General features: G+C 41.4%; 1 protein-coding gene and 1 non-coding gene across 16 annotated transcripts in view; one reads left to right on the top strand and one right to left on the bottom strand.

Annotated features, from left to right (window-relative positions):
- Positions 1 to 22,771, bottom strand: part of ERC2 (ELKS/RAB6-interacting/CAST family member 2) — a 900,196-nt gene that overhangs the window by 446,953 nt on the left and 430,472 nt on the right. The gene's annotated exons all lie outside the window — the stretch shown is intronic.
- On the top strand, positions 22,532 to 22,669 carry LOC114807180. Its single transcript, XR_003755233.1, has one exon. It is a non-coding gene; the product is annotated as a small nucleolar RNA SNORA7 (small nucleolar RNA).

Below are 22,771 nucleotides of genomic sequence, written 5' to 3'. Positions count from 1 at the left end.
ATCAGTGAATCTGAATTGTACTTTCCAAGTGCCTAGTACTGTGCTCTGCACAAAGCGCTCAATAAATACAATTAATGAATGAATGAATAATCTCCTACATAAAAAAAGATCAATTCAGAGAAAGAAATATTTCTTAGTACCAAGTTCAAGAATGTATACCCTGATTAAAGTACATGTGACTGAGTATTGTGCTGTATTGGGAAAAATAAAAAATAAGTAAATGACATGATCTTTGCCTTCGAGCAACTCATATTCTAATATATACACAGTAGATAAAAATTAATGATTATGCCAGAGTCAGGCATAAGAAAACATATTAGTAGACACAAGTGGATCAATAAATGAACAAATACATAAACACCAATGAAGATAAATCCATGAGTGCTGAAATAGCTGATGGAATGTCACCACTAGAAAGCTGAAGGGAATGCTTCCGGAAGGAGGTGATATTTTAGGACAGATTTGAAAGGGGGAATCATAGTTTGGTGAAGATGAAGAAGGTGGAGGTTTCAGGCATGAGGAAAAGTATCAGAGGCAGGATAAGCAAGACAAAAGCAATCAATCAAGGTGTAGATTAATTGTGGAATGCCTCCTGGGTAGTGTGGGTTTATTTTTTTAGGAGGATCTTGCAGATGAGAAGTACTGTGATTTTGTGGATTTGAGGTTCATGCAGGGGAAAAGGAGTGCATAATTGTCCTGCATAGGAGAACTGAGAGTGAGGTCTAGCTAGCAGGTTAGCTTGGATGGAGTGTAGAGCTCAAGCGAGGTTATTTGTAAAAGAATCAATCCATCAGTGGTATTTATTGAGTGCTTAGTATGTGCAGAGCACTGTACTAAGCATTGAGAGAGTACCTTAGAACAGAATTAGGAGACATGTTCCCTGCTCATCATGAGCTTACAGTTTAGAAGAGAAGTGCTGTCTGAAGGTTTTCTTGAAATCATTCTAACAACTGGGATACAGTGAAACAAGAAAGTACACAGGTAAGAGAAAGCCAACTCATGGAGTGCCTTGAAGCAACAGCCATGAGTTTTTGTTTTACATGAAAATAAGGGATAGGTTTTGAAGGAAAGAAGTGATGCTCTGTAACCTACATTTCTAAAGAAAATAATACATGCATACTGAAGAAGGGAGAGTCTGCAGGCAAGGAGACCAGAAAAGAGGCTTATAAACATTTGAACAGGATCATCAAAATATTACCAAAACCTGATAAACTGATCATTCTCAGAGGTTTTAATGTAGAGGTAGGTAGCAATACCAAAACCAAGGTCACATTTCATCCAAGAAGCCTTCCCCAATTAATCACTTTTTTCCCTGACTCCCTCTCCATTCTATGCCATCTATGCACTTGGATCTGTACCATTATTTATGGTATTTGTAAAGTGCTTACTATGTGCCAGGCACTGTATTAAGCACTGGGATAAATACAAGCTAATCAGGTTGGACACAGTCCATCTCCTCCCTGGGGCACACACTCTTATTCCCCATTTTACATATGTGGTAACTGAGGCACAGAGAAGTTACATGACTTGCTGAAGGTCACACAGCAGACAAGTGGTGGAGTTGGGATTAGAACCCAGGTACTTCTGATTCTCAGGCCCACTGGGAATTCTGTCCACTAGGCCACTACTTTTGCCCCACTTTGGGGGCACTGTTATTCACTGCACCCTCAGCTCCACAGCCTTATGTACATATCTGGTAAGTTATTCATGTATATTAATGTCTGCCTCTCTCACTAGCCTATGAGCTCACTGTGGGCAGGAATTGTGTCTACCAACCCTGTCATAATGTCCTCTCCCAAGTGCTAGTACAGTGCTGAGTACACAGTAAGTACTTAATAAAATACCTTTGATTGATTGTTGAAACACATAAAAGGCCATGTCAGATTGGAATGATCTGCCCTTGCTCACTGAACATCCAAGCATCAGGTCATAATTGCCACCACTACCTTCAGATTTCCAAGTAAAGAAGAAGATATCACAGATACATCCATGATCTAAACAATCACATCACACTGACTACATTATCTTCCAACAACAGAGCTGAAAGATGTTTGGGTCACTGCAGACACGGGAGGGACTGAGTGCTGGACACATCAGCTTCAAACTTGAGCTACCACAACCAATTGGAAAATAGCATCTAAACTATCAAGACCACTAATTGTCAAATGCTGACAGAATGAAGACGTAAGCAGAGTTGTCCTGTGACAGCATAACATTAGCACTATTTTTTTAATAGCATTTTTTAAGCCCTTACTATATTGAAAACCCCCACATGAACAGCCAGTGGGCTCTTCCCCAGGTTATTAAATAGCAGGCAATCATCAAGACTGGGTATAGCAGAGGATTACCCTCAAGTTTGGTTCTGTGAAAACGACTCAGATTAAAATACTACTTTAAGCAAAAAAGGAAATACATCAGCACACCGCACGTTTCCATAACCATATAACTTTCAACAACCTGACATGTGAAAGACAAATCAAGCTAAAAAATATGCCTGACCAGTGACTTGGTGACAAGACCGATTAGAGACGATGGTATGCTGATTGCCAGCAAATTAAAGATACTCACCATTAAAAAGCTATATGACCCCATTTACTACCACAAAACAGCTGAAGAGTACAGAAGATTTCCTCCCCCATCACAGAAATCTCCAATGACTTGAGGAGAAGGCAAGACCACTACAGTACTCTTCTGAATCAGTGGAACGCAAGGCTGGATAGTAAGGTTCAGCATTGTTTAACCTATTTGCTGTCAAATTTGAGTTTGAGCTAAGGTACCTGGGAGTTGGAATGAGAATATACTCAATGAGCTATGAGCATCATTAAAAGTCTTTGAGCCGATTCAACATATGTGGAATGCTTATCACTGTACTCTAGAGACAGACATACAACAAAATCTGTAAATTACTGTTAATCACTTCAAAGAGTTGGCATACTCACATGTACCAAGTATAAGCCTTAAGTAAACTTAAGTATGTACCAGTTTACACACAGACAATCCTCTAGAAAAGCAAGAATTTTCAACGGCAACCAGAAATTGATATCACCAGCTCCTACCTAGCCAGTGCACTATACAATCTTTACAATATCGCCAAGATCCACCCTTTCCTCTCCACCCAAACGGCTACCTTACTGCTACAGGCTCTCGTTATATCCCGGCTAGACTACTGTGTCAGCCTTCTCTCTGACCTCCCTTCCTCCTCTCTCGCCCCGCTCCAGTCTATTCTTCACTCCGCTGCCCGGCTCATCTTCCTGCAGAAACGATCTGGACATGTCACTCCCCTTCTTAAACAACTCCAGTGGTTGCCTATCAACCTCCGCTCCAAACAAAAACTCCTCACTCTAGGCTTCAAGGCTCTCCATCACCTTGCCCCTTCCTACCTCTCCTCCCTTCTCTCTTTCTACCGCCCACCCCGCACGCTCCGCTCCTCTGCCGCCCACCTCCTCACCGTCCCTCAGTCTCGCCTATCCCGCCGTCGACCCCTGGGCCACGTCCTCCCGCGGTCCTGGAACGCCCTCACTCCTCACCTCCGCCAAACTGATTCTCTTCCCCTCTTCAAAACCCTACTTAAAACTCACCTCCTCCAAGAGGCCTTCCCAGACTGAGCTCCTCTTCTCCCTCTACTCCCTCTACCACCCCCCCTTTACCTCTCCGCAGCTAAACCCTCTTTTCCCCCTTTCCCTCTGTTCCTCCACCTCTCCCTTCCCATCCCCACAGCACTGTACTCATCCGCTCAACTGTATATATTTCCATTACCCTATTTATTTTGTTAATGAATTGTACATTGCCTTGATTCTATTTAGTTGCCATTGTTTTTACGAGATGTTCTTCCCCTTGACTCTATTTATTGCCATTGTTCTCGTCTGTCCGTCTCCCCCGATTAGACTGTAAGCCCGTCAAACGGCAGGGACTGTCTCTATCTGTTGCCGACTTGTTCATTCCAAGCGCTTAGTACAGTGCTCTGCGCATAGTAAGCGCTCAATAAATACTATTGAATGAATGAATGAATGAATTTGTATGGATTGGTCAATCAATCATATTTATTTATCGCTTACTGTCCTAAGTGATCAGGAGAGTACACTATATCAGAGATGGTAACCATGTTCTTTGCCCACAAGGAGCTTACAACCTACAAGAAGAGATAGGCATGAATGTAAATAAATTATGAACATGCACAAAACTGCTGTGGGGCTTAGGGTGGGGTAAATAAAGTGGTGAAAATTCAAGTGCAATGGCCATACAGAAGGGAGTGGGAGAAGAGGAAACGAAGGCCTAATCAGGGAAGGCTTCTTGGAGGAGATATGCTTTCCATAAGGCTTTAAATGTGATATGAAGATATGAAGGATATGAAGAGGGAAGCAGATCCATGCCAGAGGCCGGATGTGGGTGAGAGGTTGACAGTGAGATAGATGAGATCGAGGTAAAGTGAGTAGGTTGGCATTAGAGTAGTGAAGTCTGCCGGCTATGTTGTAGTAAGAAATCAGAGAGGTAAGGTAGGAGGGTGCAAGGTGACTGGGTGTTTTAAAGCAAATGGTAGAGAATTTCAGTTTGATGCAGAGGTGGATGGAAACCATTCGAGGTTCTTGGGGAGTGGAGAAACATGGACTGAAGGTTTATTTTAGAATAATAATTTAGGAAGTAGAGTGAGGTATGGACTGGAGTAAGGAGAGACAGAAGGCAGGGAGGTCAGTAAGGAGACTGAGGCATTAGTCAAGGTGTGATAGGATAAGTGATTAGATTAACATATTAGCAGTTTGGACAGCAAGGAAAGGCAGATTTTAGCGATGTTGTGAACGGTGAACTGAAAGGATCTGGTGATAGCTTGAATATGTGGGTGGGATGAGTGAGATGAGTCAAGGATAATGCCAAGCTTATGGGCCTGTGAGACAAGGAGGATGGTGGTATTTTCTACAGTGATGTGAAAATAGGGGGAGAGCAGGGTTTGGGTGGGAAGATGAGGAGTTTTGTTTTGGACATATTAAGGTTGACGTAACAGTGGGACATCCAAGTAGAGATGTCTTGAAAGCAGGGAAAAGACAAGACTGCAGAGAAGGAAAAAGATCAGGGCAGGAGATGTAGATTTTGGAATCATCCGCACAGAGGTGGTAGTTGACGCCATGGGAGTGAATGGGTTTTCCAACAAGTGGGTGTGAATGGAACATAGAAGGGGAGCCAGAAATGAGCCTTAAGGGACTCCCATAGTTAGGGATTGGAAGGCAGAAGAGGAGCATTTGAAGAGTTTGAGAATGAATGTCCAGAGAGATAGGAGAAGAACCAGGAGAGGATAATGTCAGTAAAGCCAACACTGGATGTTACCATGAGAAGGAGTGTGTCAAAGGCTGCTGAGAGGTTGGGGAGAATGGGAATGAAGTAGAGACTGTTGGATATGACTTTGGTGATTTATAAGAGGGCAGTTTCCTTGGAGTGAAGGGGGTGGAAGCTAGGTTGGAGGGGGTCAAGAAGAAAATTGAAGGAGATGAAGTGGAGACAGTGGGTGTAAACAACTATCTCAAGGGGTTTGAAGAGTAATATAGGAGGGAGATGGGGCAATAACTGGAGGGAGCCATGGGGTCAAGGGAGGGGTTTTTTTAGGATAGTGGATACATGAGCATGTTTGAAAGCAGTGGGAAATCATAGGAAACTGAGTCAAGAGAGTCAGTGCAATTTGGAGGAGATTAACAGAGTTTGATGACAATGGGGCATCAAGCTACTTACTAAATTACAGGTCTATAAAGCAGTAGAGGGAATACAATCTTCTACATGGCTGAGAAAGCTCTACCTATAAAGCACACCTGGATTTCTTGAACAGACTGCCAGCATCACCTAAGAGTCACTCTCAACATCGAATGGCAGAATGAAATTACCAGTAACGAGGATCTGGAATGCAGTTAAACTACCTGATCACAACACAGCTTCACTGGGTGGACCACTTGACAAGAATTGCTGAGAGGGCAGGATACCAGGGCAGCAGACATATTGTGTGTGGAAAGGAAACATCCGTAAGCAGCCACAGAATATTAACAAACATTTTAAAGACATAAGAAGCACAATATCAAATTTTGTGATAGGGCAGTGGAGTATGGAATACCAATGGAAGATAGATCATCTTAGCTTATGAAATCAGTAGAGAAGTTGCTTATTCACTCATTAAATCGTATTTATTGAGTGCTTACTGTGCACAAAGCACTGTACTAAGCACTTAGCTCACCATGAACAGAAGATTTGGGAAATTGGATGCCAGCAGAAAGACTGGAAAACAAGAACAGGCATCTCACATGCAGTTCCATAGAAAGAAATTGTTTTTACTCATTCACAGAATGGGCACACATATATTTTATCAGCCTCACCCTCTGACATGGGTAAGATGTCATGGTCAGTAGGGTAATTATTGTGAAGCAGCATGGGCTAGTGGATGGAGAATGGGCTTGGGAGTCAGAAGGACCTGGGTTCTAATCCCAGATCCTCCACTTTTCTGCTGTGTGACACTGAGAAAGTCACTTAACTTCTCTGTTCCTCGGTTACCTCATCCATAAAATGGGGATTAAGACTGTGAGCCCCATGTGGGACAGGGACTGTGTCCGACCTGATTCGCTTGCATATACCCCAGCACTTAGAATAGCTGTTAACAAAACCCATCATTATTATCAAGCTACAACTCTTCATACACAATTATGTGTGTGTGTATATATATATGTATATATACACACAAACATATACCATATATGTTCATATGTATGATCTCTATATGAACACACTGCAGATATCAGGCCATCTTTATCCAAACCACAGTTGGTGTTTTAGTGTAATTTTATCATAATTTCACCTTCTTTCTTCTCTAGCATTACATAAATATGATGAGACAACTTTCCTCTTTGGTTCCAGTGGTCAGCATCTTTGTCCAATCAAGATGGATTTCGAATTTAACTTTTTGTCATTTTGTGCTTGCAGTGGGAAATGTTATGGGAAAACTGGCAATTGCAGAGTTCTTATTCTGCAAAATGGCCATTGTTTTTCCATCCCCATATTATAGAGTCTTTGCCTTATTTAAACATTAATGACCAACAGGAGATTTCAGAATTTTACTTCAGCACTTCACCTCTTTTAGTTGGTTATTTAACTTCATGAAATACCCCCTCGTTGGTCATCATTGCTATTGTAGATCACATGATGTTATAAGGGGAAAGTAAGCAGCATTTCATACCATTTTTGTGTATTGGTCTTGTCCTAGCAACCAAAGACTGGTACATTAACCAAGCAAGGCAACACTCTAATGTGAGGGTTTAGAATGTACAATGGACATATCCAGCCTTTACATAATATTTTATATTTACAGAGTGATTTTCTTCAAGAGTACAACACCCATTTGAGCATCATCCTCCAATACAAACTTACCATAAGAAAAAAAAAGTTGATCACCACAAAAATCTGGTATCATGTTGACTGGTTTCTGAAATCTTTTCTCTAATGGATACCCTAAAACAACCTTATACTAGGCCTGTAATTTAAGTTACAAACACCACCTCATTAATAACAGCAGAGATTTTCAGGTTGTAAAGATGCAATTCGCCTTTCCTACCTCCCTAAAAATGTCGGCCTAAATACCGCATTCCACCTACTTGAGCAAAACAATGGAGAGTTAAGACTGTTTTACTTCATGTATATATAAAAATATTCATATCATATGTGGGCTAATAATGCAGCCAATTTTATAAAGTCTGTTTTCATACTTAAATTTTTGGCTACTTCTAGTACTAAAATTAGGTGGTTTTAAATGACTAGTCCAAAGTTCAGAATTTAATGTTCAGTTCAGTTCCAGCAAATTTCAGAAAACACATGGGAATTGTAACTCATGTGTTAATACTTAAAGTTTTTGTTAATAAAACTTCCAACACTAACCTTACCTCATTGAACTTACCTCACTGATTTTTATGCTCTCTATAAAACTATAGCTGTCATAATATTTTTGAATTACTGCAAAAGGAAGTAAGCCATTCCAGAGTCAATGTTACTTTGCAACATAATGATAGCTGTAAATTCACGATACTATAAACCCATTTACCATATCAATTTTGGTAGCTTCTAATGTTTGAAAATTCTTCTTTCAACAAAGCCTGGAAAATTTACCTTTTTTCAAGTCTAGAGGAATAAACATTGATTTTAAGTATATATTACATTGCTTAATCCTGTATTTTTACAGGAAGTTAATACTTCAAACTATTCAAACTGAAATATTTTAGTCAATAATAAATTCTAAAGGGTACTGCTTAAGTTAGATAAGTATATTGTAAACTACATTGTTCATTATGAATCTCCACTTTCTTAAATTATCCCAATGTCCCCTTTCATACAAAATGGAACAAATGCAAATCTAACAATAGAAACTATTTTCAAATTTTTCTGGGAACAATGCAGTGTATCAAAGTAAGTATCATTTAGGTAGATTCCCTTAATTCTCAACTGATTATACTGCTGAAACAAGAAATCATTATTGAGGTGCAGGCCTCGTGCTTATTTCGGAAAAAGTGAATACAGTACTGAGAGAGTCTCAAGCAGTGCTTAGTGTCCAGGTTCAAAAATGTTATAAAAACTTTAGTCTAAAGAGTTGATTGCAAAACCTTCAATCCCAAGGATGTGCTGTATTTTATGGGGAGGTTGGCAAGGGAGGGATTATTGTAAGAACTGATGGCTGAGAAAGAAAATAACATGGCAGTGACAACAATCTATTTTCTACACTGTTGTCTTAAACACAGAAAGTGCCCTTGTCACAGGCCTGTGTTCAAGAATAAATTTGAAAGATTTCCCTTGCAAGTTTGCTTGGAAACAAAAGTTACCTTTAAGGTAGGAGATAGGAGATTCATACTGAAAAAGATCTGCATAAATGTCTATTTTATTCATAATTTGCATGAGCTAAATTTTCTGTGTGTTAGAGGGGGGATTTTTAGGGTATTTTGTGTTTCTTTTTAAAGAGCCAACATGCTCAAGGTAGCTTTAGTGCAGTATCAGTCAGTGATATTTATTGAGCATTTACTATGAGCAGATCCCTGAACTAAGTGCTTGGGAGAGTACAGTATAACAATAAAGCAAGTAAAACATAGCTAGCCGCTGTCTTCCAAGGGCACCAACCCAACAAAATTGAGGGAGACTGTCATCCCAAGGGATGGCACTGTGAGGGTGAAACCATTAACTTCACCTCCACAGTTTGGAGGCCGGGTAGTCAGCCATAGCTGAGCCCCATGGTTTCTTGGACTCGATCCGATTTGGAAGTGGAGAAAATAATTCTGCTAAGTTTTTTTCTCCCTATCAAACAGACTCTGTCTCCCCACCCCAAGCTTTAAGCCATACAGGATTTCTCATGTGCTTGCTGAGAGGAAGAGCTGGTACAAAAGGGCCAGCTTCAGACGTCCATGAGGTAAACAACTGTTTTGTGGCCAAAGTGGGAATGAAGGTGTCATCAGTTAAAAGTTTTTAAACAGGTATTGCCAAGTTAGAGGCATTGCCTGTGTTGACAAGGACCTCAGAAGGTGACCCAATGGTTTTGCAGCAATGGGGTTGAGATTCTCCTAGAGAAACACTCTGGGTCTGAGTGGGTGAATGGGCTCACCTCTGGTTTGGTCGTGGAAGCTGTCAGGGCTCTGGGGATGTCAGATATCCAGCTTCCAAGGCTACTGCACTGGCTCTACAAACTCTGGGACTGGTTTGGAGAGCAGGGCTGTTGTCCTCTGCTGCCCATCCTGGGCTGGGCACTGTATCCACTACCATTTGTATTGTGGAACTGGAGACAATGGTAGCAGAAAGCAGAGAAGGTGGCATGACAATAGAGGGTAAGTGCCCTCTCTCCTTTAGCCTCTATATTCTTCCTGTCCTTTCTCCATCCTCCTATTCTCCTCTTTTCTTCATAATCCCCTCTATTTTCTCTATATATACCCCTTCTCCCTCCCTCTTTTCTCTCTCTTCCCTTCTCCCTACATTCTTGCTCCTATGTCTCCCTGTTACCCTTGTTCCCTTCTCTTACTCCCTTTTCTCTTCCTCCCCCAATCTACATTGCCTTCTCTGCATAATCCCACTCCCCTCCCGATTTTGGAGGAGGAAATAAAAGATTATTTTTGCAAGCAGTGATAGTAGTTCATGCCAGGATAGGAAGAGAAGCAGGATCAGAGCACACCACCACCACAACCATTCCCACTTTTTCAACTTCTCAACTCCAGAAGGAGTGTTGTTGCTTCCCATGGAACTGCAAGTGGATAATTCCACACAGTGTAGCATTATGCCAATAATATGATTCCCTACCAAATTCCACTCTCCATAAAACTACTTCAATTGCTGCCTATCACAGCTGCATACTTTGTAATATTCAGAGATTTGTTTTTCAAGTTTAGGAAAACCTTTCTGTCATCTACTTACTCAAGTACATCATGTCATCATCATTTATCTATAAATGCTATGGATTCCGGTGCTTCTACCTTTGATGTGGAGACTATAGCACAAGCCATTACAAATTTAGCTAAAACAGAGCAACCAATGCTATCTCTGTTGGGGCTTGTTGTATGCTGTATTTTCAAGAACAAGAAATTAAAGAAAACCTGATACCCAGGGGCAAATGAAGATAAATGATGATAAAATTAAACTAGATGTATAGTCAATACTGATGCATAAATAATAGTCATTTCACACAAATCTGTTTAGCTATTTTTTATTAGCTTCTATGAAGTATCTCTGAATATTTGCCAATGTTGCACTTGTGAATAAATGTACCCACAATACCTTCTGCAGTCATAAGATACATTCCATTATGGTATTAAAAGCAATTCATGCAATAATTTCACAGCCTCAACACGGTGCAGTGGATAGAAAATAAGCTCGAAGAAACCCAAGGTAATTTTACAGCCTAAGTCTGAGAAATCCTACACACAACCTAGTATTACCATCACCACAAAAACAAACTTCTGCTACAGACGATGTACACCATCCAAAAATGCACCAATAAAGAAGTACAAAACATCATAAAAAAGGTCAACATGACTTCTCGGAGACTGACATAGTTTAGCAATGATAGAGCATCTAGCTCAGAAGCAGCGTGGCTCAGTGGAAAGAGCCCAGGCTTTGAAGTCAGAGGGTATGGGTTCGAATCCCAGCTCTGCCACTTGTCAGCTGTGTGACTGTGGGCAAGTCACTTAACTTCTCGGTACCTCAGTTACCTCATCTGTAAAATGGGGATTAACTGTGAGCCTCATGTGGGACAACCTGATTACCCTGTTATCTACCCCAGCACTTAGAACAGTGCTCTGCACATAGTAAGTGCCTAACAAATACCAACATTATTATTATTATTAGCTTCATATCAAGTTGAAGGTCTACAAAGGCATTATGGTGCCAAACTTCTACCTCACATGTAAAACTGCCAGAACATATGTGATATTTGGGTGAGATTGTCAAAGCAACACTGATCTTTGAAACTTAATGGAAAGGAAATCTAGTATCCAGGAGTTTCTTTTGGCAAAAACTGTTGTCACTTACAGGTAAAGGAGAGAAACTGTTCCATTATTTCTTGAAGTCTTTTTTTTTAACAAGTGGAAAGAGCATGGGTCTGGGAGGCAGGGGACCTGGGTTTTAATCTCAGCTCTGCCACTTGCCTGCTGTGTGACCATGGGCAAATCACTAAATTTCTCTAAGCCACAATTTCCTCATCTGCAACATAGGGATTCAATACCTATTCTCTCTCCTAGTTAGACTGAGAGACCCATGTTGGACAAGACTTTATCTGGCCTGATTAACTTGTATCTACTCCAGGACTTAGAACAGTACTTGACATAGTAAGCATTTAACAAATACCATAAAAAACAAAACAAGACTGACCATCCTATTTTGGAGTGTACCATCTGCCTGGTAGTTTGGTGATTGTAAGAGTGCAGGGAAAGTGGGTGTAAGTGCTCTTTCTACTAGGCAACGCTGTATCAGTAGGATTGGATTAATAATAAACTACTCCAATGAAGGAATTTTGGTATGTACATTTTATTAAAACCACACTGATACATCGACACCCTATAGTGTTGGTATTTGTTAAGCGCTTACTATGTGCCGAGCACTGTTCTAAGCACTGGGGTGGATACAGGGTAATCAGGTTGTCCCACATGGGGCTCACAGTCTTAATCCCCATTTTACAGATGAGGGAACTGAGGCACAGAGAAGTTAAGTGACTTGCTCACAGTCACACAGCCAACAAGTGGCAGAGCTGGGATTCGAACCCATGAGCCCTGACTCCAAAGCCCGTGCTCTTTCCACTGAGCCATGCTGCTTCTCTATAGTGCTACAGTAAGTGTACCCAGCCCTCACTAGGATTACCTAAAATCATGGTCTCTGTTAGTGGTTGTAGAAGTATCATTTCTCATGGCCTCATTGTCTACTGGAAAGAGCACTCATGCCCACTTCCCCTGCACTGTTACAATCACCAGGCTTGCGAGTCAGAGGACATGGGTTCTAATCCTGGCTCCTCCACTTTTCTGATGTGTGACTTTGGATATCACTTCACTTCTCTGTGCTTCAGTTACCTCATCTGTAAAATGGTGATTAAGATTATGAACTCCAGGTGGCACGGGGCAGTGTCCAACCCAAGTTGCTTGTATTCAGCTCAGTTCTTAGAACAGTGCCTGGTACATAGTAAGTATCTAACAAATTATATTATTATGATGATGATGATCACCCTAAGGTGATATCCTGTGTTCCCCTATCCCATGTAACCTTTTCCACCAGTTGTGCACACAGCAATTCTGCTGATTAATCCTTGTGATTAATTTTTGACTACTCACTGCCAGTTCAGTGGAAAGACCACAGAACACTCCAATACAGAAAGGGAAATGTCTGCAAAGTTAGGAAAGGAGAATAAGGACTGTGTGTCCTGAACACAACATGTATCTTGAACATCTGTGATTGCATTATTGCCTGTTCGGGTCTCTGGGTTCTTCTGTTTTGTTTTGTTTAGTTGTCTGCCTCCCCCGTTTAGACTGTGAGCTACTTGTTGGGCAGGGATTGTCTCTGTTGTCAAATTGTACATTCCAAGTGCTTAGTACAGTGGTCTGCACATAGTAAGTGCTCAATAAATACAATTGAATGAATGAATGAATTCTACATGTGTCTTTTCCTTTGGATGCATATTTATACCTGTGAGTGATTTTTCTTTTTATGTGAGCCCTGAGCAATGCCTTCCTAAAATCACATCTCCTCCAAGAGGCCTTCCCCAACTAATCCCTCATTTCCCCTACTCCCTCTCCCTTCAGAGTCACCCCTGCACTTGGATTTGTACTTCACCGTCAGCTTCAGAATACTTATATACATATCCATAATGCATCTTAATGTCTGTCTCCCTCTCTACACTGTAAGCTCCTTGTGGGCAGGGAACATGTCTATCAACTGTGATATTATACTGTCCCAAGAGCTTAGAAAGTGCTCTGAACACAGTAAGCACTCATTAAATATGACTGATGGATTAATTGATTATTACAGAAGTCACATCCAGCTTCCTAAACAGTTTCACCAGTGGTACCTATTAGTCACACTCACTATCCCGGCTCTGCCACTCGTCAGCTGTATGACTGTGGGCAAGTCACTTAACTTCTCTGTGCCTCAGTTACCTCATCTTTAAAATGGGGATTAAAACTGTGAGCGTCACATGGGACAACCTGATTACCCTGTATCTACCCCAGCACACAGTGCTCTGCACATAGTAAGTGCTTAACAAATACCCACATTATTATTAAATACCAAATGGCAAGACAGCATTACTGAAAATGAGGTCCTGGAATGTAGTTAACACAGTAACACTGCAGCAATGCTCATAGAAATACCAATAGTCTCCTTGGTTGCAACATGTTGGGAAAACGGATGGTAAACAAATACCCAAATAGCGGCTGATGGTGAACCAAGAAGGGGTGCTATGCTAGCCAGGTGGAAAGAATAAACAGTTCAAAGCCCTCACAAAATACAGTGTCCACCAATGCAACATAGCATAGCAGTGTATTGTTGGGAGATGACATACATAACAAACAGACTAACTTGGTGGGCACCAATAAGGAGAGATTTCCCCCTCTAAAGTGTAAGCTTGTTGTGGGCAGAGAATGCGCCTGTTATATTGTTCTCAAGCAGTTAGTAGAGTGCTCTGCCCACAGTAAGTGCTCAATAAATATGATTGACTGAGACTGACCTCCTTGAGTGGCATCTTCATGACAATTGGAGTAGTAAAAGGCGGGCTTGAAAACAGAGGTTGTCCTTGTGTGAGGAAGTTGCATCAGCATGGCAAGGAACTATATTTAACATGCTTACATTGCAGAAGGGAGTGTAAATCGTGTATAGATCTCTTCAACCAGGCCCATGAGCAGGGATCGGGTTTCCCGTCAGTAGCGTCATCTTCTTAAACAGAGGACAACTATGTATACCCAGTCCTTCTGCAATGTGGCGGGGAAGGATTGCCTTTTTGAAAAATCCTGCTTTAAGGAAAACTCACACAGAGGATCGCACTGTGCCTGTTCCAACATGCACGCACACAAAACCATTACTTCTGACACCATGCTTTATCCATCCTCAGCACTTGTATTTATTCCATTGCACATTCGATGATCTATTTGGATGCCTCTATTTGTAAATATTTTCATGTCTACCTCCGCCATTTGACTCCTTGTGGGCAGGGAATGTTTTACTTCTTTACTTTGTATTTTATCAAGCACTTACAAGAGTACACTGGTCCCAGTGAGCACTCAAATACTATTACTATTCATTCAATTGTATTTATTGAGCCCCTGTGTGCAGAGCACTGTACTAAGTGCTTGGAAATTGCAATTCAGCAATAGAGACAATGATGATGATGGTATTTCTCAAGCGCTTCCTATGTGCCAAGCACTGTTCTAAGCGGTAGGGGGGATATAAGGTAATCAGGTTGTCCCACGTGGGGCTCACAGTCTTAATCCCCATTTTACAGATAAGGGAACTGAGGCAAAGAGAAGTGAGGTGATTTGCCCAAAGTCACACAGCTGACAAGTGGCGGAGCTGGGATTAGAACACATGACCTCTGACTAGCAAGCCCATGCTCTTTCTATTGAGCTACGCTTCTTCTCTGACAATCCTTGCCCACATTGGGTTTACATCTAGAAGGGGGAAACAGATATCAAAACAAGTAAACAGGCCACAATATAAATAAATAGAATTATAGATCTGTACATATACACACAAGTTCTGTGGGCTGGGGAGAGGGGGGTAAGAGCAAAGGGAGCAAATCAGGTTGATGCGGGCTGGAGGGGGAGCAGAGGAAAAGGGAGGGCTTAGTCTGGGAAGGCCTCTTGGAGGAGGTGAACCTTCAACAACTACTACAACATACACCCAATTCTTGTAATAGAAATTACATTCTTGCAAATTTCAAGAATGAATTAGTAGGGAGGGGGTTTCTGTATTCTCACTGCATTTTTAAAAGGTAGGCATCATTAATCTGTCTGCAAATTATATGGCCTATTGTTTGCTGTGGAGTAAAACTTGTTCCTGGGCATTTACTCAATTTGAAAAGGGTCCGTTTTACAAAGTAATCTGTAGAGGTTAAAAAAATTGTAAACCTTTTAACATTTCATATATATGTATATATGTGTATACATATATATGTGTGTGTGTATACGTATATATATATGTATATGTGTATACATATATATGTGTGTGTATATGTATATACATATATATATATACAGACTGGGGAAAATATGGTTCATAATACACACTAAAATGGTGGACTTATTTTTAATAATTTACAGATAATTGCGCTTTTAGAAGAGAAATAACTGTGCTGACAGCATTTCATCCAGTCAAACTGCAAGAAAATTTCAGAAACTTCAGTAATAACGTGAAAGGACACACTGCCTGAGCTGAGGGGGAAAAAATGTATCTGATAAATATAACCTCTGATAATTGATCGATACACCAAATGCACAAAATTGCATTTGTCAGTCCTCTGAAAAACACATGCAGATGACTATGGGACTATTGAAGCTGTCTGTTCTTTCAATCTTTATATCTGATACTGCAAGTAGGCCAGTCACACACCTTCTTTACTGTCTGCAGGGCATACTCAAATACCCCTACCTCAACCATCTTATGAAGTCATTGCCCGGTTGCTTTTGCAGCACTTGGTTCTTCACCTGCACCTGACCTTTTACCTCCAACCCCATCAGGTTGGGAATAAGGGAGATAAGGGAGGCAGCAAGGTCAAGTGGAAAGAGCCATTTCTGCCACTGGCCTGCTGTGTGACCTTAGGCAAGTCACTTAATCACTCTGTGCCTGAGTTCCTAACAAGTAAAATGGAATTAAAATTCCCCGCTCTGCCTATCTTTTAGATGGTGAGCCCCATGTGGGGCAGGGACTTTGGCTGACCTGATTATCTTGTATCTACTCCAGCACTTAGCACAGTGCTGTGGCATACAGAAAGTGCTCAATCATTGCTACTAATAACACTTGCACTACTGCTAATAAGAATAAGGAAACAAGACCGACCATAAATGGTTACACATTTCCCTCTGCATACAGCAGAAGCTCCTGCTCCATAGTCTTCAAGGTTATTCACCAGCTCCCTCTTATTCTTACTTATCTGCTTTCTTCATTTAGTCCACCCTAATTTACACTTTTTGCTCCTCTCAAGTTAAAACTTTCTGTATGCCTCACTCTAAACTTCTTCATCTATGACCAATTTTGACTCTGCACCTTCAGACCTTTTGCGCCCTCTGTTTGGAAAGTGGTTTTCTTCAGACTTGCCAGGCCTACACACACCACCGCCTCTCAGGGTCGCACCTGGAGAGAGTTTCAAGTACCCTACCAGTCTCAGCTATGGGAGGAAGAGTCAAGCAGAGGCATATCCATTCAATTCCTAGCTTGGCCACTGGCTAGCAAGTGGAAGGCAATCTGCTACAAGTCAAAACTCAACCATGCTGGGCAGTAGCGGCACGGGAGAGAGTCGAGGGTGGAGATTCAAGTTTACTGTGTGGAAGGAGGCACTGGTAAACCACTTCCGTATTTTTACCAAGAAAACTCTGTGGATACACTACCAGAAGAATTGCAGACGGAGAGCGGGGTGGTCTGGGAGAGATGTGTCCATGCTGTCATTATGGGTTGGAAACGACTCGACGGCATAAGACAAGACACATACCACACCTTCTTTCATAGCTCTCTTAAAACCCCACTTCTTCCAGGAAGCCTTCTTCGAACAGGAGGGAAAGCACCTGCAGGTAGCTCACATCCCTCAATGAAGCAATCCTCATCACATAAACCAAATACACTTAAGCACACATCTTCATACAATTTTTAAATGTATTAATATTTTTGAGAACTTATTTCTGGCTAATGGTCTTCTGATTAGCTGCTCAGCCCTCCATGTGTGTATAGATGGCATAATTTAGTGGCTTATTCAGTGAAAAAGAGCAGCCACGGGCCAGTGACTTATTAGCTTTTAATAAATAACATTTGTCAATGATGATGTTTTAACCCTGAGAATTGCAAAATGACCCCACCTCAACTGTCCTTTTTATAATTGTACACTTGAGTTTGCAACCATTTTCATTTTTGTTTTTCAATGGCTGAATTTTTTTTTCATGTTTAGAAGAAGCTCCGAAGCTCACTCTTGGTTTTTCATAACTGATCATTTTATCCAAGCAATTGATTCTCTAGCTGAACTAGCCTTTAAGATTGACAACACCTCTACTGTTGTCCCTCATTAACATATTTCAATTGAGTGCTATATGTATTTTCACCACAGAACACAGAATACTGTTAAAATCATCAGGCGGTAAATTATTTACCACAGAACTACATGTGATGTGAAAGCAGATTTAGTATAGAGAGGAAATAAAACTCGAGTCTGAAAACTCATTCCCTTGTCTCTGACAGTTGACATTAACACAGGAGCCTTATAAATCTGCCATTTTAAAAAATTCAAAAAAAAAAAACAAACATCATTCTTCATCTGTTTTTCTTTTCCTGGAAAGTATTCTGAATGTAATCTTTTTTCCAGACAAAGATTATTCTACACATGGGTGAAATTCTGCTCCTTCTTCTAATCTTTTCAAAAGATTGTGAAAATAAAGATTCATTTCACAGGACAGGAGAATGCCAGCTCACAAAAGCAGACTTATTATAATGTCTACCAAAGATTAACTGTGCTTGGGCCAGCACTGTGCAGACCTTCATTAACCATTCCATTTGCTAGCCCCTCCATAACTGTTATGACACCTCTGGCAAAACAGAAAATATCAGCACTGCTTTCTGTCACCGATGAAGATAAGCACTTGAATGTTGAGTAATAACCACGTTAATAAGAACTGGAATTTTGCAAACACATATATTGTTTTCCTGTTTTGCAAAATTCCCTATGAGGTATGCATGCATATAAGTATGAAGTAGGTATGTAGAGTATCATCACTGCAATTTGTGGGAACATGAGTTGGTATGGTACAAAGTACAACCCTGATCTTCTGCTTTAAAGTCCCCATATCTGAAGTGTACTTAGAACTTTAGAGCCTGCACACTTGCTGTTGGCTGACTCTTTATTCACTAAGACCTCTAATTTTCAAATGGTTCATTTATTGGGGTTTTTAGAGCCTTTCCTCCAAAAAGCTCAAGGTTTTGTAATTTATAGTTGTTCTGCGGGTTCAAAGATGATACTACTGATGAAAGATTTTACCAGTGAGTGTTAGTGTGCCTTATAAATCCAATGTGTGACAACCAATCATTCCATCAGTATGGATACCATTTGGAAGTCCACAAATGCACTGTTGTGCTTGCTACCTACAGGTCCTGGAGCCAGTTTTGTTTTCTTTCTTTTATGTCATGACATTCTCAAGACCCCCATTCTAAAAGAGTTACCCTCCATCTCAAGGCTTTATACCAGGTTGATTTAGCGCTTCTTACCAACTGTCCACACAAGCCATATCACTTGAGGTTTAGTTTCCTTTGGTCTTTCAAATGTTTCTTCTTTCTTCCCTGTTTGTAATTTCCTCATTGAGTTCATTTTACAGTAGTTTTGTAGATAGTCTGCTGTCACCCATTCTCTTCACACATCACAACCAGGGAAGGTGTGATGCAATAAGCTTTGTTAATGGAATGACTGTTCTAGGACCTAACCACTTGTGATTTTAACAAGCAACCTGATGATAAATATGGCAGTCAGTCAGTCAATCGTATTTATTGAGCGCTTACTATGTGCAGAGCACTGTATTAAGCACTTGGGAAAGTACAATATAACAATAAACAGACACATTCCCTGCCCACAGCAAGCTTAGTCTAGACAGACATTCATATAAATAAATTATAAGGCATGTAGAAGAAGGGAGGGAGGGACAGGAGGTGGAAAGGTTTGATGAAATTGTGCTATAAGTTGGATATGGCAGCTGTGGTAAATTGATACTGCACAACCATACAGAAGGATGGAAAATGAAATTGCCCTGAAAAGCCTTCAGTTGGGGAGTAATAAAAATAATCATAATCTTTTTTGTTAAGCATTTACTGTGTGTCAAGCACTGTGCTAAGCCGTGAGGTAGATACAGTGCTATCAGATGCAGGCCCTGTCCCACATGGAGCTCACAGTCTAAGTATGGTCTGAATATTGATGCCCGATTGGGGTCACATTCTGTGGGCCAGGCTCACTCACAAAGGACATACTAGATTTCTTGATTAGTTTTCTGCCTATCCTGGCACTACTGTTCAATGTGCGGTCTAGGTAAACAGAATTCAGTGACAACTTTCAGTTCTCGTCAGTGATGGAGATCCTTGGCTTTGTGTAAAGTTTGCCAGCTGCAGACTGGTATTCATCTGGGTCTTTATCAGGTTGGCCATCTGTGGTGCTTGCTTGGATCAGAAAAGTGGTTCATAATAATCTTCATGTTCGCCTGAATGCTTCAAGAGCAGAGTCATCAAGATCCTGGAGCTTCTGTATGAGTGTAAATTAACAACTTCTCATGAGAATCTCAGCCTTCTGAGTCGAAAGAGTTTCTCAAAGGATTAGAATTTCATTCTAGACTCCATAGATTCTAAGAAGCTTAGAGTCTAGAGAAGCTTACTTGGGAGCTTACTTCTCCATGAAAAAAATCCCCTTTCAAATTTAAAGTAGGTCATTACTATTGTAATTTCCCTTTCTTGTAATTTTACTAGCCTATACTTCCAAAAATGTTTCATGGAATTGAAATGTGTTTGAGGAAAAACTAGCTTTTACACATAATAAGCAGATGTGCAGCCTTGTCAAATGGGTATATAGCATTTCTCCTGGCAATCACATTTCCAGAAGACAGTTTCAGAGAATTATATCCCAGCTCTGCCACTTATTTGCTGTGTGACCTTGGGCAAGTCACTTAACTTCTCTGTGTCTCAATTTCCACATCTTAATCCCTTTTGATTAAGTCCTACAACCCTCCAAATTAGAATGTGAGCATAATGTGGGACAGGGACTCTGCCAGTCTTTTTGCACTTTATCAAAGCACTTACCCTTTCCCTTCTTCCCTCCCTGACCGCCATCTTCAATGTTCACTCTCCTTTGTCCTTTTCTCCACTGCTTTCAAACAATCTCATGTCTCACCAATGCTAAAAATATCCTTCCCTTGACCCCAGTGCTCCCTCCGGTTATCACCTCATCTCCTTCCTACCATTCCTCTCCAAAGTCCTTGAGCAAGTTGTCTACACCCATTGCCTCCACTTCCTCTCCTCCAATTCTCTCACTGATACCCCCCAATCTGGCTTCTTCCCCCTTAACTCCACAGAAACTGCCCTCTCAAAGGTCACCAATGATCTCCTTCTTGTCAAATCCAACAGCCTCTACTCCATCCTAATCTTCCCCCACCTCACAGCTGCCTTTAACACTGTTGACCATCATTCCCCTCTCCTGGAAACATTATTCAAAATTGGCTTCACTGATACTATCCTCTCCTGGTTCTCCTCCTATCTCTCTGGCCCCTCAGTCTCAGTCTTTTTCATGGGTTCCCCCTCTGCCTCCCAGCCCCTAACAGTGGGAGTCCCTCAAGGTTGAAATATGGGTTCCCTTCTATTCTCCATCTACACCCACTCCCTTGGAGAATTCATTCACTTCCATGGCTTTAACTACCATCTCTATGTGGGTGATTACCAAATCTACTACATCTCCAGTCTTTATCGCTCTCCTTCTCTGCAGTCTCACATTTCTCTCTGCCTTCGGGACTTCTCTACTTGGAAGTCCCGCCAGCCCCTCAAACTTAACATGTCCAAAACAGAACTCCTTATCTTCCCACCCAAATCATGTCTTTTACTTTCCTATCACTGTAGACAGCACCACCATCCTTTCTGTCTCACAAGCCCATAACCTTGGCATTATCCTCAACCCATCTCATTCAAACCACATATTCAATCTGTCACTAAATCCTGTCAGTTCAACTTTTACAGCATAGCTAAAATCCACCCTCTCCTCTCCATCCAAACTGCTACCAGATTTATCCTGGCATTTATTTTATCCCAGCTTGCTTACTATATCAGCCTACTTGCTGACCTTCCTGCCTCCTGTCTCTCCCCACTCTAATCCGTACTTCATTCTGTTGCCCAGTTCTTTTTCTACAAAATCACTCAGTCCTTATTTCCCCACTTCTCAAGAACCTCCAGTGGTTGTTATCCACCTTCACATCAAATAGAAAATCCTTACCATAGGCTTTAAAGCAATCATCTTGCCCCCTCCTACCTTTCCTCACTGCTACAACCGAGCCCGCACATTTTGCTCCTCTCATGCCAACCTCTCATGCCAACCTACTCATTGTACCCCAATCTCGTCTATCTTGCTCCCGACCTCTCTCCCACATTCTGCCTTTGGCCTGAAACTTCCTCAATCAATCATATTTACTGAGCACTTACTGTGCACAGAGCACTGTACTATGTGCTTGGGCGATTACAGTATAACAGAGTTGGTAGACCCGTTACCTGCCGAGAGTGAGCTCACAGTCTAGAATGATACACAGATATTGATATGAATAAATTATGGATTTGTACATTAGTGCTAGAGAAGCAGTGTGACCTAATGGATAGAGCACAGGGCTGGGAGTCAGAAGGACCTGGATTTTAATCTCTACTCCACCCCTTGTCTGTTGTGTGACCTTACGCAAGTCACTTCACTTCTTTGCTCCTCAGTTACCTCATCTATAAAATGGGGATTAAGATTGAGAACTCCATGTGTGACATGGACTATGTCTAACCCTATTACTTTGTAACTACCCCAGTGCTTAGAACAGTGCCTGGAATGTAGTAAACTCTTAACAAATACCATTTTTAAAAAAGTGCTGTGGGGCCGAGGGAGGAGTGATTAAAAGGAGCAAATCAGGACAGTGCAGAGGGGAATGGGAGAAGAGGAAATGAGGGCTTAGTCAGGGAATGCCTCCTGGAGGAGATGTGCCTTCAACAAGGCTTTGAAGGTAGAGAGAGTAATTGTGTGTCAGATAAAAAAAGGGAGGGCATTCCATCGCAGAGGCAGGATGTGGGTGAGAAGTTAGCAGTGAGATAGATGAGATTGACCCCCTCAGGCTCGCATCTGGAGAGTTTCCAGTACTCTACTAGTCTTAACCATGGGAGGGAGAGTCAAGTAGAGGCCTTCCCATTCCATTCCTAGCTTGGGCAGTGGCTAGTGAGTGGAAAGCAATCTGCTACAAGTCAAAACTCCCCTGTGCTGGGCAGCAGCGGCATGGTCAAATTTACTGCATGGAAGGAGGCAATGGTAAACCACTTCTGTATTTTTACCAAGAAAACACTATGG

The sequence above is a fragment of the Ornithorhynchus anatinus genome, chromosome X1, assembly GCF_004115215.2.
Source record: "Ornithorhynchus anatinus isolate Pmale09 chromosome X1, mOrnAna1.pri.v4, whole genome shotgun sequence".
NCBI classification, from domain to species: Eukaryota; Metazoa; Chordata; class Mammalia; order Monotremata; family Ornithorhynchidae; genus Ornithorhynchus; species Ornithorhynchus anatinus.
This window is presented reverse-complemented; position numbering and strand designations above follow the sequence as displayed.